Below are 17659 nucleotides of genomic sequence, written 5' to 3'. Positions count from 1 at the left end.
CTGATGAAGAGAATAGTTAAATGCTATTATGTTAAAGGTTTGAAGTTACTTAATCTATGACATTGATCATTCGCAAAATACTGAAGATAGTTATATATGTCTTTATCTCATCAATTCTATTTGTTTAAAAATTTATATCTTAATCAATAGTCTATAAGTATTTATTAAGTGTCTGCTATGTGCCAAGCCCTGGGCTAAATAAGCACTAGGGATGAATATATGCAAACAAAAGATAGTCCCTCCCCTGAAGAGGCTTATAATCTAACGGGAAAACACAGCATCCAATAGATGGGGATAGAAGAAGAAGGTGGGGAAGGTCCTCAACTGGAGAAAGGATGGAAAGAAACTAAAGAAGTCCAGCACAAGTACAGCATGTAGTAAATGAGGAGATTTTTGTCTTACACCTATTTCCTTAAAAGGAGTTAGTCACTGTCCTTTGATCTGAGTGGTAGAGGTAGAGATGAGGTGTGAGCATGAAGACTGATTGGATCTTAAGTCACTTAAATATTTAATTATAGATAAATAAGAATAATTGCTGTTGAGTAACAACATTTCTCTGTGTCTTTAAACTATAGATTTTACGAATGAGGTAGGGAACTTTGGCTTATTAACTAGTAAGAAAGAGATTACAAGTTTATTAATAAGAAATAAATTGTCCATTATATCTCTACCTTTCCTTTGAGCTTGGAAAGATAAAAATTAAATGACTTATGGAGCAGTCTGCAGTTGATTTTGGTTAAACAAATGAATGTGGTCAGACCCCTATGCCCCATTAGATCTGCTAAACATGGAGGATTCAGTGTGTTTCTTTCAAAATTGCTGTATCAGCATGTCAACATGTTTGCCAAAGTTCATCATTCTTTCAGTGGGGACAAAATTTTCTTACCTACTGAGAGTAACAAAATAAAAATAAAAAAAATTAGGGATTAGATGGTTTACAGTCTAAAGAACATGCCCAGATCCTATAGGCAATCTTGTATTTATTCTGACAATGACTTTGGTATGACCTTGAATGGGGGAAAAAAGGTTTCAATTAGCAAAAAATGTGTTTTTTCCAATCTTCAGTACTACAATCATTTGATTATCTTGCTAAAAAGAGAAAGAAAGATAAAAAAGAAAGAAAATGAGGAACAAGGTGATTTACCTCCTTTATAACACTGGTGAGCACTACTTTTTTTAATGGTCTTCTAGCTCTTCTTTCAACTTCAAAAAGCCTATGCTGCTCTGGAGAAGTACAAATAATAATCTCTTCATCTGCCAGGTTCCTCTTAAGAAATTTGCTTGCCTTTTTTAAAAATGTTAATTATACTATGGTTTTCCATTTCCTTCTCCAGCTCATTTTACAGATGAGGAAACTGAGGCAAACAGGGTTAAATAATTTGCCCAGGGTCATGCAGCTAGTAAGTGTCTAAGGCCAGATTTGAATTCAGGAAGATGAGTTTTCTGATTCCAAGCCTGCAACTTGTATTATTCTCTAACTCTGAATCAAAATATCTGGTCATTCTTGCTTACTTCTCCATGTCTCACTTGCTTACTTTGGCTTGTCTCCTACACACAAGCCTTTCCTACAAGATAGGCATTAGTGGTATGCTGGGTAGTATGCCCTCAGGCAAAGTCTGAAATCCTCTCAAAACTTGGAGAAAGTTGGAAAAAAGATGGTCTGCCAGCAGGAAGCTCCAGCCTCTCTCTTTATTCCATGTCCCAGCTTTTTTGGAGAAACTTCAAAAGGTTATTTTTTTAAAGTTAGAAAATAAAATATCAAATGAATGACTATGTAAACACATGAACAAAATAGAGAAATAAATGCATAGAAAAATAAATACATAGATAGATTGATAGATATGATAGATAATTCAATAAGTATTGATAACAAAGTCTACCCTCCCAACCTCCTAAATGAAATAATTTGTATAACCATAAAGCAAAGCCAATTAGATCTTTGACTACATTAATATAAATACAGTGACCAGAGTAAAGGAAGCAGTGATTTTGCAGCACTTTTGCCCTATCAAACCATATTTGAAATACTGTTTTTGGTCCAGGTGTCACAATTTAGAGGCAGTATTGACAAAGTGGAACATTTCCAGACAAAAGTGACCAGAATGGTGAATGTAATCAAAATCCTACCATATGAGATCTGTTGAAGGAACAATAAACATTTAGCCTGAGGAAAGAAGACTTATGGAGTAACATGATAGCTGTCTTCAAGCATTTGAAGGACTGTCATGTGAGCACAATATAAATGTCAGTTATCATAAGACTTTTTTCTTCTTGAATCTAGAAGGAAGAATTAGGAGCAATAGGTGAAAGTTGTAAAAAAAGAATATATTTATTCAATATCTTAACATTATTATCTTAATACTAACAATTATAGCAGTCCAAATATGCTACGTGGAGAGGTACTGAGTTCCCTGCCTTTGGAGGTGCGTAAGTGACAACTAGATAATTATTGTTCAACATGTTACAATAGAATTCCTTTTAAGGTACAATTTTTTCGTATGATATTGGGCCAGTCATAGAATCATAAATTTTAATGTTGAAAGAAAACATAGGAGATAATTTCCTCCAATATTTTTTCCTTCATGCAAGATATTATCCTTGTTTTATAGTCTTTACTATCCTTTAAAGTTCAATTCACATGTATTTCCACAAAGCCTTTCCTATAACTAGGGCTGATAAGAACTTAGGACCTCACATAACATAGGATGATAGGATGCAGAGCTGGAAGCTACTTTAGAAATCATCCTGTCTATTTCCTTGATTTTTATAAGTAAGAACATTGAGGCTCAGAGAGGCAGATGGCTTGAGTGAAGCCTTGTAAGTGGCAAAGCCAGGGTTTGATCCCAGGTCCTCTGAATTGAAATTCATATTCTTTCACTTATACTAACATTCTTCTATGTTTGGTTTTGCAACTCTTTAATGCATTTTTCACACAATTTTGTAAACTTAATTTCCATTTGTGTCATCCCTTTAGGGCAATGTTCTATGACAGTATAGGCTTTGTCTCACCTATGTTGTTTGTTTGTTTGTTCCCCCCACCCACCCTCTGTATCTATCAGAGTACTCTGCCCACATTTGTTTGAGTAAAGGAATTAATGTAGAAACTGAAGCTTATAGGTGATGTGACTTGCCCAAGGTCACACAACTAATATATCACTAGACCTCAATTTTCTGATCATTTAAAGGAAAAAGAAAAAAAGGTTGAGATAGGAGACCATTACATGTCCTTCCAACTAAAAATTTGTGGCTTTGTATGATTCTAATGAACACAAATGTAGCTTGGGATTCAGATCTGGTGTATTTATATAAACCTCTCCTAATTGAAGGAATGATTATGATAATGTGTAGCTTCCAGAGAGACAGAGTTGGCAAGAATTTGAAAGGTGAGAGATCTTCTGAGTTTTGGCTTTGATATAAGATATATCAGAAATCTCTCGCTCCCTAAAAACTTCAGAGAATTCACCTTGGGTAAGATTGAGGACTCTATTTTTGTTGAGCTGCAATATCTTGCTCCCAATGGAAGTTCACATTTACTCTATGAAAATATTTTAATCTGCATAGCTTTTGATTTCTGTTTTCTATCTACTTGATAAATGGGTTTATTCACCATCCACAATTTACCATGGCCATTTGTATAACTAGTTATGGGGGAGGGGAGATAGAATTAAGCCATCAAAAATAGCTTGGGACACTCTTTCCCTCTTCAGGGATAGCAACCCAGAAAGCAGTTTGAAGCCAGGAATTTATTTCCCTTAGTTTAACAATGTCTAATGGCTAGCAATAGAATAGATATAATTCTAGTTTTGTGTCACCTCTCTGAAAACAGCAGTCTTCAGCCTGTGTCTCTTTCTCCTTGTACCCTTCAGGCAGGAATCAAAATGCCCTTTGGAATAGGGTGGGCTATTCCCACCCTATATAGAATCATACCAGCACTATTTATTCACAACTCCCTGTAGCCAAATGTAGACAAATCCATGCGGATATATACATATAATGCAAATGGACAATGTGGACAACTTACACAAGTATGTTTTATTTTAATTATTTAAATAAAACTTCCATACTTAAGCAAAATTTAAAAAAAATGATTATCAAACTATGAAATAAAAATTGGATCTATAAAGATATTAGTATTAGAATTCTTACAAATATTGGACCTACTATATGTATTTAAATATTATTTTATATGCAACCAATTCTGAGAATGTGAAAGGGAACAAAAAGAGATATAAAACAAAAACAGTATGACTCATTGTTACCATCTGATCAGTAGTGAAGATGAAATACATAAAATTGTCAGTGAAGGGGAAAAGGATTAATTTCATTTAAAAAAAATAACAAACAAAACTTTTTGGGTCCTTTCCAAATTAGAGAAAATATTTTGAAAATCTAGACAGACAAAAAATGTTTTTAATATGAAGCAGGGTGATACTAGATGTTATTGTGACCCTGAAAATTTTGTTATTTGTTTAACCTAAAATGTAGGTTTCATTCTTCACTTAAAAGAGACAACTTTTGTCTTTCCAGGAGTAACTGGTGGCTAATGCCACTTGAATATAAATATAATGGTTTCCTAACTACTTCCTTAGAAGCTTGAAACTTTTACAATATCCCTTTGATTAAAAACTTTCTGATGTTTATACAGTCAGACCTCAATTTTCACGGGGGTAAAATTTCTAGAAAACAGCTCAAAAGTGAAAAATGCCAGTGTTGATACACTAAACCTGTGGGAAATAGGGGGTTAGGTTCCCATGACCACCCAAAACTATAATCTTTCACAAGAGATTGCTGAATATAAACTTCTGCATTCAACTTTTTATAACAAAACATTAATTCTCATAATATGCACTTTCCTAACACAGTAACCATGAAATAATCCATAAAATGCAAGGAAAAGGAGAGGCAATTCTGGACAGAATGGGGAGGGGCAGGGGTGGAGATATCAGAAGAACCTCTAGGTGGAAAAAAAAAGGGCAACCTGCCATCTCTAGTCTCCCATTTGGCTCCACAGTTGAACTGTTCCCTGATGAAAATCATATGGCTGGAGTGAGTCCCCATCCTGTTGTCAGAGCTCTTAAGTGTGGGAAAATGTAGAGGAAATCATTGGAGGGGGAGGAGGAAGAGGGAGCAGCAGGTTGTGCAGGCCTATTTAAGAGTATGGGAGCACAGCAAAGGCAAGTTGACATTTAACCTTGATTGAGACTGAGATCAGTGATGAGATCTGCAGCCCTGATGTCTCTAGTCAGCTGGCCAATTAGGTCAACAGCCATTACAGATATTCTGGCAGGAACTTTATCTAACACCTTTATTTTCTCACTAAGCCACATCACTGACTTAGAGCTCAAAGGACTTGCACCACACTTTGAGGTCAAAATTGGAACACAAAAACTTGAATTTTAAAGGTAAACAATGAAATTGTAAAATAAATACACAGGGAGCTCTTTACAATGGTAGAGTGAACTAGACCATTGAAGCACCTAATAGAATACCAGCTCTTCCACTGTACATCTCATCTTTCATTTTTTTTTCTCTGCTGTGCATACCTACCAATGTACCTGGTTGTCAACTGAAAGTTAAAATGAAATTACTTATTTTCTCTTTTTTTTTGCCTTTTTGGTGAGGCAATCAAGTTAAGTGACTTGTCCAGGGTCATACAGCTAGTATGTGTCATGTGTCTGAGATCAGATTTGAACTCAGGTCCTCCTGATTCCAAGGTCAGAGCTCTATCCACTGAGCCACCTAGCTGCCCCCCAGGTTACTTATTTTCACAAATGCTTGAAGTCACAAAAGTTGAATACAAAAATTTTGAGAATTAACTGTATATTATACTTTGAACTTTACATTTTGAAAAAATCATAATTTAAATAATAAAGTTTTTGATATATATAAATTTATTTTCTAACAATGTCTAAAATAAAATTTATGTTGCTTATAATTTGTATTTCTATTTTAGCTGTAACATATTTTAATATAAGTTTAGCGAAAGTCTTTTGAAAAGTTAAAACATATAGCCCATGTAGAATTATTATTATTTTTTAGTTTGATTGAGGCCTACCTTATAGGACACATTTTTCATATATAGACATCTATGAGGTGTGAAATATGAGATTCAGAGCTTCCCCCAGTCTCCTTTTCCTAAAGTCCTGACTTTAAGTTCAGTCTTTCTTCAGAAGGACATTACTAATAATGAGATTGCATTAACTCTCTTTATCCTGGTTTGTCCCCACTCAACTGGCAAGTAATTTAATCTCAGGTAGAGAAGCCATTGTGTTCTGCTCAAGCTTGCATGGAGATAGATTCTTTTGTCTAGATAGCCCAAATCCAAGATGGCTTGATAAAAAGAGGTATTTCCTCTGTCCCAAGGTGAGGCAAAAAGATGATAGGGTGACATCAGCCCCTGTTGAAAGGATATATCAACTGGGTTCTCTAACCCCAAAATGAGCTCAGTACCAGATTGCCTCCCATGCATGCACCTCACCCCCTTTAAGAGAAATAATCATAGATAAAACCTAATTCTGTTTGTCTTTATTAGACTAAATTCTGAAGGTTGATAGCAGATACAAGATTTATGTAGATAGGAATGTGTAGACATAAAAAATTGAAATTATGTGGAAATACATATATTTTCCATTTTAAAGATAAATAAATAAATAGCTTTTATTTTTACATTAGCTATACATTGTTTTAATTGTTTTGTTGTTGTTCTTACTATTTATACTTCAGTTGTCATTGTATACATTGTTTTCCTGGTTGCATTTACTTCACTTTACCTAATTTCATATAAATCTCCCTTTGCTTCTCTGTTTTCCTCATAATCATTATTTCTCATAGAACGATGATGTTGCATTACATTTGTGGGCATCTACTTTGTTTCCAGATAATTTCCTATTACAAAAAGTAGTACAAAACTATTTTGATTTGTTGAAGTTCTTACATATCTTACATAACATTTTTCTTGTTATCATTGGCCTCGTTGCAGTATATGCCTGGAAATGGGATCCTGCAGCAAAGGATATATAGCTCATATAACATGAGTTTCTTGGCTTGGTTTCAACCATGGGGACATCACATCTCCCCAAGTTAGCTCATCATGTGAAATCTCATCAACTTGGAGACTGATCAGCTTTGATACTCAATAACGCCTCAGCAACTTCAACTGCCTCTCTCCTCTGACAGGAAGGCTGGAAGACAGAGCAATGGACTCCTCTTAAGGCTTCACTTTATAGAGGGTTCAGACTTTCCCAGTTAATTGCATTTACCATCAGCTACTCTGCTTAGTTTTGACTCCATGAGCGTTATGGGCAAAAACAAAAACAAGAAATCAAAAAAAAAAATGGCCACTCTCTCAGTATTCTTTGATGCCTCCATCCCTTTCCAACTTCCTTTTGTGTATTGTCCTTTTCCATTGGATTGTTAATTCCTTAAGGGCAGAGACTATTTTTCTTTTAGTTATTTGTATTATCATCACTTGAGGCAGCTAGATCACTTAGTGGATAGAGCACTGGGCCTGGTGTCAGGAAAACTCAAGTTCAAATTAGGCATTTACTAATTGTTTGACCCTAGGAAAGTCACTTACCCTCTGTTTCCCTTCATCCACTGGAGAAGGAAATAGCAAACCACTCCAGCATCTGTGCCAAGAAAACCCTATGGACAGTATTGTCCATGAAGGTCACAAAGAGTCATACACAATTAATTAACAGCAAGTATCATCATTTACACGGTGCATGGCTACTGCCTGTTCAGTTCAGTTGTCGTGTACTTTCCATTTATGTTGCTGTAGTCATTGTGTATATTGTTTCACTGACTGTGCTCACTTCACTCTACCTGAGTTCACATGAGTCTTTCCTTGCTTCTCTGTTTTCATCATAATAATCATTTCTTATAGCAAAATGATATTACATTATATTTATAGGCCACATTGACTAGTGCCTATTTAGTCAACTTCATATGGTTCCAAAGTGTTTTTCAGGATGGTTTTTTAAACGCACAGCTCTAGCAAAAATGCCTATATGTCTAATGTCTTTCTCTCTAGCATTGAGAAAATTGAGGGGAAAATATTTTTGATCATCTTCAATTTGCTGGGTGGGGGATAAAATCTCAGAATTGTTTTTATTTGCATTTATCTTATTATTAGTAAATTTGAGTGTTCTTCCATATGATTATTAATAGTTTGCAGTTCTTTAAAGAATGATTTTATAATTTCTTTTGACAATTTATTTATGAGGTATAATCTATCATCTGAATTATATCTGGTGCACTGGGAATGGTTTAGTTACATACGTATCTTGGAGATTAGGCACTTCTCAGGGATATTTAATGCATTTCCCCCCAATTTTCTGATTCTTTTTTTTTAAATGTCATTCAATCAATGTTATGGGGTTTTTTTTGTTTTTGTTTTGTTTTGTTTTGTTTTGTTTTTTTGTGACTGCTTCTCTCCACTCCCTGACTAGGGGAGCGAAAAGTTAGGTAATATATGTGAAAGGTACTCAGTCTACCTCTCTTCTAGTTTAATATTTTTAATATTCAAATAACATACCCATCCTGATTTCTTTATCATATTGTAAAAATAGGTCATTTATTGCCTGGGGATACTATAATGGTTGCTAAAATACACTTGGTTCCCTCTTCTTCATTTTAGATAAAAAAATTTGAGTTCTGCAACAATCACATAAATCCCAGTTAGGAAAATTACTCATACCTAGGCAGATTCTGGGCTCTCCACCTAGCCTTATATTTCTATTTAGCTCCAGTGAAATCCTGGATTCTTTATGGTTAAAGCAAAATTCATTTTACTAGAAACATTTGAGTAACAAAAAAGTAGACTATATTATAGTGTCTGTAGATAAACAAATATAAGGAGGGAAAATTAGGGAAAGAGTAGACTTCCCCTTGAGACTTAATTTACATTGGTGTTCACTTCAATGTTTCCTTTCTCTGCCATACCTCAATCTCTTCCTACCTTCTTTTAAATTATTCAGAAGTACTTCCAGAGCAGGTGTTGTGAGTTAAACCTTTATCACACATATTTCTTACATGTGTGCCTCACTACTATTACAGTCTAAGTTTAAGATTATTCCTCCTATGGATGATGTGTGTATTTGTTGGAAGGGGTAAATCAAGTTTTTAAGAGAATGCTTTTATTCCCTGTTATGAGAGAGTAGCTGCCTTCTGGGGATTCAAGCACAGTTGTCAGTCTCACTCTCAGTTTCAGAGATTCTTTCAGCGTCATCAGAGTCCAGTCCCAAAACAAAATTCATTACACTCTTTCTAAACCATCAAAGCTTAAGCAATGAACCACTGAGGCTTGGGGCAGGGGGGGGAGGGGCTGCTATTCTCTTCCTCCTCTTCTTCCTCCTCCTCCTCCTCTTCAGTCTCCTCCTCCTTCCTTCTTCCTTCTTCCCTTGCCACATGTGGTCCTTCTCTTCCCTTGGGACATTATATCATTACATGGTGTTCTGTCCATAGGAATATAATTTTTTTTATCACTCTGACTTTCATTGAATGACCAATAATAGCCCCTCCCCCCACCTCTGCCCCAAGCCTCAGTGGCTCATTGTTTAAACTTTGATGGTTTAGAAGAAGTGTAATGACTTTTGTCTTGGGACTAGACTCTGGTGACTCTGGAGAAATCTCTGAAAGTGAGAGTGAAGCTGACAACTTTGCACAGTTTTGCCTCACTTAAATCCAATTCACACACAATTCAAGATATCACCCTCCTGATATCCTTTTTGAGTGCAGGATGGTTTCAGAAAAACCTGGGAAGGCTTATATTACCTCAGGCAAAGTGATAAAGTGAATAGAACCATGGGAACATTGTACACAGTAAGAGCACAATCATAAAGATAATCAATTGTGAAAGACAATTATCCTGATCAAGACAATAATTCAAGACAATTCCAAAGGACCCATGTTGAAAGATGCCATCTACCCCCAGAGGCTAGAAGATGCAGAGTGAAACATACTTTTTGTTTAAAAAAAATCTTTCTTTATTTTTATTGTTTTGTTTGTGTTTTCTTTTGCAGCATGGCTAATATGGAAATGTTTTGTGTTATCTCATGTATATAATTGATATCAAATTACTTGCCTTCTCAGATAGCAGGGAGGAATGGGAAGGAGAAAGAAAATTTGGAACTCAAAATTTAAAAAAAAAATGAGTGCTAATTTTTTCCATGTAATTGGGTACTATTTAATGAAATAAAAAACATTTAAAGAAAAGACTAGTGGAACATAAAAATTTTGATTAGAAAATAGGGTAAAGTTTCTGCTTGTTTTTAAGAGCAGAATTTTTGGTAACAAAGTCAAATCATGGACAAAGATCTGTTGGGAAACTTTGAGAGAGATTTGAGAGGAGAATTTGAGAGGAGAAAGATTAATAATACATAACTAATCTTAGAAAAAAATGAGTTAGTAGCTTCAATTCTATGATTTTTCTCCTCAGATAGTAGCCATTCCATTTCTCTACTTCCAACTTGTTCTCTTCCCAGCTTTCTCTCTCTCTCTCTGTCTCTCTCTCTTCCTTGCTCCCTTTTTCTCTCCTTCCCTCCCTCCATCTCTGTCTTCTTTCTTCCCTCCCTCCCTATTCTTCCTTTACTGACTGAAAACATTTAATGTCTCTAGTTATACTATTCTTGAGTGGCTATTAATTTTCCCCCTTTTCTGTAATCTTTCCTTTCCCTTTTTCTGTCTCATTTTTGTAAAGATTATAGTACATATCATTTTTTCCTACGAAGCATCCTAAGTGAATTTAAAAAAAATTGCATTTCATACTGAATGCTTGGTAGTCATGTTTAGAAGATCAAGTATGACAAATGACCTGCCCAAAAGTATACCACAGGCATAAGGCAAAAAGACTAATCTAGAGAGTGTTGTTAGTAATATCAAACTACCATTGATATTTTCTGAAGTGGCAAGATCCCAGGGAAAATATACAGAGTGGACAGGTGGTTAGGGATCTATCTTTTAGTGAACAAACAGAAAGGATAATGTACCCAATTTTTGGATAAGCAGTCACCCAAAGATAAACTTATTTTTGGTTAATGGATAAACTTTAGTATCTAGAAGGACAAAAGGATATTTAGAATGTAGACAGGTTTATACATATCTGTGCCCCAAGAGGAAAAAGGATAGACAGGGTACTATAGATCTGTTTCCAAACTGACAGGAAATGAGGAAAGTTGTACAAAGGAATGAGACAGGTAGGGCAAAGTCAAGGAGAAGGGTGTTATCATTAGCTATTTAATGGCATATATCCTTGCATAAAAGAACACAGCACATAAAATATACATATGTATATTGAACCATTTGTCAGACAGTTTTCACCAAAATAGTTAACATATGTTTTTCACCCTTTACAATAATAAAAACATTTTAAAGATTTTGTTAGATTTTTTAAATGCATTTATATCACTATGACTTTTGGCCTAGGATATTCTGAGCAAAAACCTAGATGGATTTTTTTTCACTATTTAAATGACTTTTGCCAAGTGGAAATAGATTTTCCATTGACAGATATTCCCAGTGGAAAACATACCCTATCTTGCTTGGAATAATATGTAAAGTCACATGATAGTTGACAAGTGATTATGTCTATTTCAAATCCACTTTGCCAAACCTTTCCTATAAACTTCATTGTGCCAAAAATTTTATTTCCTCTTGTGCTGTTATGAATTATTTGTCTCTCCATACTCATACATGCAATACTTCAAAATGTTTCTACTGGAGAACTATAATGCGTAGAAAATTGTTATTTAAATCATGCATTAATGTGGAAAGTCAGGCATTTCTCTAGTTTTTCAATTGCTGAAAGAATTTCTCAGGGAATTCCTTCTTATTTTACATTAAAAAAAATTACTTCCCTCCAAAAACTTGGAAGCTGGTAGACAAAGTCTATCAGCCCAGGATGCCACAGTCCTGGGTCTCCAGACTTTCCAGCTTCTTAACCCAGTCTGCTTCTTAGCATGTTGGCAGGTCTCCAACAGGAAACTGGTGGATGCCAACTGCACTACTTCTGCCCTGAAGGATTTGAGTGCTGTGGAAATGGCTACTGTGTGAATACAGAACATTTCTCTGGCCCCGTGAGGATGTTTGTCATCAGCTTCCTGGTCATCATCCCTCTCCTCTCTATCTGTGGCTTGTCAAAGCATTTGTACTGAGCTTTCTGGGTTTCAGAGCCTGAGCCTCCAACCCAGCAGGAAGTGCCAGTGTTAGTGTCCTTCAGTAACACTTCCTGTATCACCTGAGACTCCAGCACTTGCCCCATTTGGACCCCTACTGCACTATAGTAAGGTCATTCAGAAGCCAGTCCTGTGCCCATCGCCACCCTATACTCCCATACCTGTTGTGACAACTCAAAGTACCCAATGGTGAATCATCAGCCCAGCCTTCTGAGGCATGTCAGGACACCCAAGGAGCTTGACACAATTTATTTCTCTCCTTGCCTCTGCCAATTCAAGCGTGCCTTCACTCCTAGTGGCCCTGGGTATTTCCTGGCCTGGGAATCCTCTCCTTTTCTTAGAGCTTTAAGGATGGAGGGAGAAAGAGGCAAATTTCAGCCCATATTAAAAAAGGCAGCTTTCTAACAATGGAAGGGTACTTCTTCGATACTCAATATGTTTAAGAAGAGGCTAAATGATCCATCAACTGTCCTAGAATGCTGAAACAAAGATTGCTGAAGGTAGGAAGAGACCTGAAACTTGAGAGATAGCCTTCCCCAACTTCAGATGGAATGGGCTGAGATTCTGTCCAGAATCTTTTGGTTTTTGTATGCTTGGAGGTTGGGTGGGGGGGTTTAAATAAGTCAAGCAGAGTCATCCTCTGGCATGAACAAGATATACCTAGACTGCTGCCCTACAATGCCTGAAGTTCCATCATTAGAGAGCCCTTCCTTTGGTTAAAGCCTTGCACCCTACCTGTGGGTTTTCCTAGGCAGAATAATTTTTAATGTCAATTGCATATTATAAATGAATTTAAAAGAAAAAAATGTAAAAAGCACATTATAAAGAATGTATAAAATAGTGGATAAGGACCTTTCTTAGGGAAGAGGGAAGGGAGTGAGTATTTATGTAGTTCCTACTTTTGTTCCAGGCACTGTATTAAGTGCATTTACACATATCTGATTTGATTCTTATACATATGTGCAATTGAGTTTATAAAGACTAGGCTGGCAAACTTGATGTACCTTTTGAGTAAACTTATTAATACATGAGTGTCATCAGTTTTATAAGAAAGTAAACTGGATGTCCTCTCCCTTCTATTAGAATAAACTTTGACCCTGCTCTTGACCTTAGACTATATTCTGACAATTATGATGGCATAGTATACATGAAAAACAAAACAAAGAAACAAACAACAATAAAAATATTCACTTTCTGAAGGTGTCACACAATGTATGCCAGCTACTTTATATTGGGGGTAAAGATAGAAATAGATTTTTTTTAATAGAGGTAAAAATATTTGATGAGCTTTGGAGAGAGATGGTACCATGGATATACCAGGGCCAGCTCTACCCTGCTTGTGAGAATTAATTGTAAGATTTTCAGTGTGAGTATTTACAGTTGAACTGTATAACCTAAGGGATATATTCCTTGCCTGACATAAAAATGGCGTTCCTTTTTACATCATTTAATCCATTATGCTTGCTCTAAATTTAATTACCATTGCAGGTTTCTATTGTCTCCTCTGCTTGCAACTCAAAGATTCTACCAAATTTTGACCTTTTCACTGGAAATGTTTCAAAGTCTTCCATTTTGTTAAAGGTCATCTTTCTCCTTGTAGAATTGTACTGCTTCATAGGATGTTATTCTTGGTTGTGAGCGTTTTTGTTCCACTTTTTAAACATTTTGTTCTAAGATTTTATTTTCTTTATTCTAGTTGCAGTGTGATCTTACATGATTCTGACAGTTTCCTTGGAACTTTCTGGCTTTCTATGCCTTTAGCCTTTGGCAGTGAAATTCTGTGGGAATTTTTCCTTGGGATTTCTTTTAGGAAGTGATCTATTGTTTTATTTTAATTTTCACGTTATGCTTTTGTTCTAATTTTTTGGGACAATTTTACTAGCTTTTTTGTTTGTTCATGGTTTCCAGGAAGTCCAATGATATTTCTGTACTTGGGGATTGACCAATCCCTAGGAACATGCTCAGCCTCGTGCAATTCCCCAAGAGATTATAGTAGGTGAGTCAGCTTCTGGAAGTTTATAATGATTTGAAATACTAACATCTGGCTTTTTACTTCATAGGATGTGCAAGCATTTGATAACTATGCTTATGCTTACAGGGAGTTTAAGGTTAAGTGGTCACTTTGTTTGTGTGAAGGAAAGATCTTTTGGTTAGCTGTTGAGTCAGAACTGAGTATTTAGCCAGAAGGCACTAACCCTGACAGACCTAGAGTCATGAAAGCCTGAGTTCAAATTGAACCTTAGATACTTAGTAACTTTGTGACTCTGGCCAATTCAATCAACCTCTGTCTGCCTCAGTTTCCTTATCTATAAAATGGGGATAATAATAGCACCTATCTCCCAGGATTGTAATGAGGATGAAATGATATATTTGCAATATACTTAGCATAGTACCTGGCACATAGTAAGTGCTATATAAATATTCACTATTATTATTATTAGTAGTAGTATTACCCAGCCAAAGAAATTTCTCTCCTAATGAATCTTATGAGTAAAGAAATCTTGGACCTTTACTTTCCTTCCTAGGCTGATTGCATGTGGCCTGTGAGTTTGTGGCCCAGTTATTGCCTCTGTCTCACTTATGTCTAGTATTATTTTACTCAGATATAATATTGAAGACTTTGTGGTATTCAAAAGTACTCTACATGTTTAATGATTGTAGTCAATGGCAGAGGAGTAACTTGAAGGATCCAGCTCAATACCAAATCCATTCAACAGCTGAGATTCTGTCTCCTGTAGCAGAGGAGTGACTTGTCTAGTGGCTATATCAATTCAGAAGTGATGTGGTGGGGCAACTGTCTTGCAGCCATGACTTTAGATTGTATCAAATTCTCTCAAGGGATTGAGGTATTAGAGAGGAGAATATGCTACTTTCTTTGTGTAGGATGAGGTGGAATTATGTTTTTGTTTCTTGATATAACTTTTCATTAAATAATACTTTAAAAAAATCTAATTGATCTTAATTGGCCAAATAATATCAAGTTATTAATCACTGAATCAATCAATGATACAGGGGATATAATAATTGTTAAGTAGTGATTGATACTGGTGAGAATACATTGAAGCAAGGGTTAAAAAAAGCAATATTACAGAAATTGTCCCAACGCACTGGTTGGGGCAACCACCTCTAGATCCATGAAGCAGAAATGTTGCCTGCCTTACTCTGGACCCTTAATTGCTAGTGTACAGGTGGATTGAAAGAGTAAATACATATAAAGAAAATGAAAATAAGGTAATATGTGTGTGGTAATGAGACATTGGCAGCTAGGGCATCAAGAAAAGTTTCCTGTAAGATCCTGCAGATATTTGAAGGAAACTTGTTATTCTAAAAGATAAAAAATAAGAATGAAGTGGCATTTAAGGTGCAAGGAACAGCCTAGAATATAATTGATCAGCAAATATTTATTAATTTCCTAATGAAAGCCAAATTCCATGTTAAGCATCAAGAATACAAATTCATTAGATGAAACAATCATTACTTTTTTATTTTTAATATTTTATTTTTTCCCAGTTACAAGTGAAAACAATTTTTAACATAAAAGTTTCAGCTCCAAATTCTCTTCCACTCTCCCTCATCTCTTTCATAATTGAGATAGTAAGCAATTTAATAAAAGTTTATTTATATCTTGGTCACATGGTGAAAGAAAATACAGAGAAAAGATAAAGAAAGTTACAAAAAACTAATATACTTTAATCTGCATTCAGATGCAATTAGAGATGGATAGTATTTTTCATCATGAGTCTTTCAGAATTGTTTTAGATCATTATATGGCTGAGAATAACTAAGTCATTCATAGTTGATCATTGTATAATATTGCTGTTACTGTATACAATGTTCTCCTGGTTCTGTTCAATTCATTCAGCATTAGTTCATGAAAGACTATCTGGGTTTTTCTAAAAGCATCCTGCTAATCATTTCTTATAACATAATAGTGTTCCATTACAATCATATACCGCAATTTGTTCAGCCATTCCACAACTGATAAACATCCCTTCAATTTCCAATTCTTTGCTAAAAAAAAAAAGAGCTGCTATAAATATTTTGTACATATGAATACTTTTCCTTTTCTTCTTTAAAAAAATCTCTTTGGGATATGTATCTAGTAATAGTATTGCTGGGTCAAAGAGTATGCACAGCATTATAGCCCTTTAGGGATAGTTCCAAATTGCTCTGCAGAATTGTTGGATCAGTTCACAACTCCACCAACAGAGCATCAGTGTCTCTATTTTCCCACATTCCCTTCAATATTTGTCATTTCCCTTTTCTGTCATATTAATTAATCTGATAGGTATGAAATGGTACTTCAGAGTTATTTTAATTATTTAGAGTAATTTTTCATATGATTATAGATTGCTTTCATTTCATCTGAAAACTGCCTTATCATAGCATTTGACCATTTATCAATTGGGGAACAACTTCTATTCTTATAAATTTGTCTCTGTTCTTTATGTTTGAGAGATGAGACCTTTTCCAGAGAAACTTCCTGTAAACATTTTTCTCCTCACTTTCTGCTTTCATTCTAATCTCGGTTGCATTGGTTTTGGCTGTGCAAAACCTTCTGAATGTAATGCAATCTATGTAACGTATCCATGTTACATCACATAATGCTTTCTATCTCTTGTTTGATAATAAATACTTCCATTATCTATATAACTGCCAGTAAACCAATTCATACTCCCAAAATTTGCTTACAATATCATCCTTCATGTCTAAATCATGTACCCATTTTGACCTTATCTTAGTATACAGCATGTGGTGTTGGTGTATACCTCTAGTCTGCCAAACTACTTTCCAGTTTTTGCAGCAGTTTTTGTCAAATAGTGAGTTCTTGTCCCAAAAGTCTGGATCTTTGCTGTTGTCAAACACAAGAATATTATTTCAACTTTCTATATGGTATTGTAGATCCAATCTATAACACTGATCTGCCACTCTATTTATTAGCCAGCACCAAATCATTTTGTTGATGACTGCTTTGTAATACAGTTTGAGATGTGGTGCATCTAGGCCACCTTCCTTCACATTTTTTTTCAGTAATTCCTCTCATATTTTTGACCTTTCATTCTTCCAGAGGAATTTTATTACTTTTTTTAACCTTTAAAGATAATTTTTGGTGGTTTGATTGGTATGATACTGAATAAGCATACAAATTTAAGTAGTTTTGATTTTCATTATATTGTTTTAGACCACCTGTGAGCAATTAATATCTTTTCCAATTGTTTAGATCTGTCTTTATTTACATGAATGTTGTTTGTTGGACAATGCTTTCTGAACATTATTTTATTGCATTATGATTTGAAAAGTATACATTTAATATTTCTGCTTTTCTGAGTTTGGTTGTGAGGGTTTTATACCCAGTAATACATGGTCAATTTTTGTGTAAGTGGTATATATCGTTTAGAAAAAGGTAAATTCCTTTCTATTCCCATTCAATTTTTTCTATCTATCTATCTATCTATCTATCTATCTATCTATCTATCTATCTATCT

At 35.1% G+C, this 17659-nt stretch overlaps 1 pseudogene; it reads left to right on the top strand.

Moving 5' to 3' along the window:
• Window positions 1-11899: 11899 nt before the first annotated feature.
• On the top strand, window positions 11900-12387 carry LOC114052115 (annotated as a pseudogene).
• The last annotated feature ends 5272 nt before the right edge of the window (window positions 12388-17659 follow it).

Source organism: Vombatus ursinus, unplaced genomic scaffold (genome assembly GCF_900497805.2).
Source record: "Vombatus ursinus unplaced genomic scaffold, bare-nosed wombat genome assembly UNPS02014807.1, whole genome shotgun sequence".
Taxonomy (NCBI): Eukaryota; Metazoa; Chordata; class Mammalia; order Diprotodontia; family Vombatidae; genus Vombatus; species Vombatus ursinus.
This window is presented reverse-complemented; position numbering and strand designations above follow the sequence as displayed.